Source organism: Papio anubis, chromosome 6 (genome assembly GCF_008728515.1).
Source record: "Papio anubis isolate 15944 chromosome 6, Panubis1.0, whole genome shotgun sequence".
Lineage (NCBI taxonomy): Eukaryota > Metazoa > Chordata > Mammalia > Primates > Cercopithecidae > Papio > Papio anubis.
The window spans coordinates 24,009,350-24,011,778 of record NC_044981.1 but is presented as its reverse complement, the minus strand read 5'-3'; the positions used below and the strand labels follow the sequence as shown (position 1 = coordinate 24,011,778).

At 39.8% G+C, this 2,429-nt stretch overlaps 1 pseudogene; it reads right to left on the bottom strand.

The window, feature by feature from the left end:
• Positions 1–322: 322 nt before the first annotated feature.
• Positions 323–1,380, bottom strand: LOC100999552 (annotated as a pseudogene).
• Between the last annotated feature and the right edge of the window lie 1,049 nt (positions 1,381–2,429).

Genomic DNA, 2,429 nt, shown 5'->3' with positions numbered 1-2,429 from the left:
TTTATTCAGCGTCATGATCAGACTATTACATTTAGCAAGCAATAGCATGGGTGCAAAAAAAAAAATCTACATTAAAACCCTTTGTTGGAATGCTTTACACTTTTCATAGAACAGAAACTAAAATAACCTGTTACACAATTAGTCACAAATACAGTCCTCAAGTTTTTTACCCATATACATAAGTATTTGTCTAAAACATGTCTTCTTTGTAGCAGCTAGGCCCTGCCACCACTGTACTTGGCTGAGTTCATAAATCTGTTGTTACCTGTAGCTTCCCTGTCATTTCTCTGGCTCTCCTCTGTTGCTAACCTTTGTTTCCTAATTAAAATCTTTAGCCACTGCCATAGCTACTGCTGCTACTGGAACTGCCATAGCCACCTTGGTTTCGTGGTTTCGCAAAGTATTGGCCTCCACCACCATAGGGGCCAGAGCTTCTGCCTCCAAAGTTTCCTCCCTTCATGGGTCCAAAATTTAAAGACTGATCGTTGTAATTGCCAAAATCATTGTAGCTTCCACCACCTCCAAAATTGCTTCAATCATTACCATATCCATTATAGCCATCCCCATTGCCATAATATCCACCACCACCACGGCTGCCACTAAAGGCCCCATGACCACAGACGTTTCCTCCATGACCAAAGTTGTCATTCCCACTGAAACTACTTCTAAGACCACCACCAAAGTTTCCAGAACCACTTCGACCTCTTTGGCTGGATGAAGCACTAACCATCTCTTGCTTTGACACAGCTTTCCTAACTTCACAGCTGTGGCCATTCACAGTATGGTATTTCTGAATGACAGTCCTATCCATGGAGTCATGGTCCCCAAAGGTTACAAAGGCAAAGCCCCTTTTCTTGCCACTGCTTCGGCCAGTCATGATTTCAATCACTTCAATTTTTCCATACTGTTCAAAATAATCTCTTAGGTAATCATTTTATAGACGAGAAATTGATTTCAATAGAAGTTAAGGTGTGCAAGACTTCACTACTATGTAGAGAAAGACTTGTAGCTGGAGCCTGGGTCTAGCCTATGTTCTCACAACACCTTTAATCTTTCTGAATTGCCAGTGGCTGCTAATCCCCTTCTCAAGGACATTTACATTTTGAGAAGGGCAATTCCAGAGAACACATTCATGGACGATGAAGAAATAATGACTGGAATGGCAATAACATCAGAGACATCAAGAAGCTGGCATGGGTGTTCTTTTAGGCAAGAAAAGAGGTTTTGGAGTATAGGGCTTTTGGAGGCCTTCAAATCCATACTGCTTGGTGACTCTAAGATTTTCCTGACCCACCGCTGGCTGCAGGTAGAAGCTTCCTCGTCTTTGCCATTTGTTCTCAAGAAGCATCTTGGGACCAGTTTGCTCATCCTTCTTCTGATTAGAAACACAAATCTCTTACCTTACTTTCCCGACCATTAAAATTGAATAAGGCAATATTTTCTTTCTAAATTTCCATTGCTCCTCCAGGTTTTGTTAACTAAAATACTTGTTCTTTGGATAAAATTTGAAAATTACATAAGAGTTGAAAGAAAAAACAAAAAGACATCACCCACATGCCTGTCAAAGCAAATCACCATGGCTAGGCATGGTGGCTCGTGCCTGTAATCCCAACAATTTCAGAAGCAGAGGCAGAAGGATTGCTTGAGGCCAGGAGTTCAAGACCAGCCTGGGCAACATAATGAGACTCCATCTCTACAAAAAATTTAAAAATTAGTCAGGCGTGGAAGCATGTGCCTATAGTCTCAGCTACTTGGGGGGCTGAGGCAGGAGGCTGAGCCCAGGAATTTGAGGCCTCCATGAGGTATGATTGTGCCACTGCACTCCAGCCTGGGTGATAGAATGAGGCCCTGTTTAAACTAAAGTAAAATAAAATAAAATAAAATAAAATAAAAAAATAAAAGAAATAAGCAGGTGGTACTGGAGCAATTGAACAGTCATAAGCCAAAAAAAAAAAAAAAAAAGCAACATCACCATTAACTGTATTTTGCCTTTTTAAAATTCCTTTTGCAAGTTAAAGACTAATAGTAATATTTTTCTTTCTTTTTCTTTTGTTGATAACTTTTTTGAATATAAATGTAACATATGCCCATTGAAGAAAAATTGAGGAAGGCAGAGACGTATAAAGAAGAAAGTATATCATTAATAAGCTCGCACCTAGCACTAGCCTGAGTGACCTGTTTCCTTCTAGTCTCTTAAGAAAAAATTTGTATTTCCCCCATTTCACTACTTCATCATAAGTTAACCAGCATAAAGCTAGAAGGAGTTACTAATGTCTTTCACTCAGATGAAATGAAGACTTTTCAATCAGTTGTTAAAATCGGTTTCAATTTGAGGCAAGGCTGGGTACAGGTGAGCTCTCTCTCAAAAGGAGACTGCTGCCCAGACTTTCTCCTGTAATAGTTCTCATTTTAAAGCCCATGACAGAATA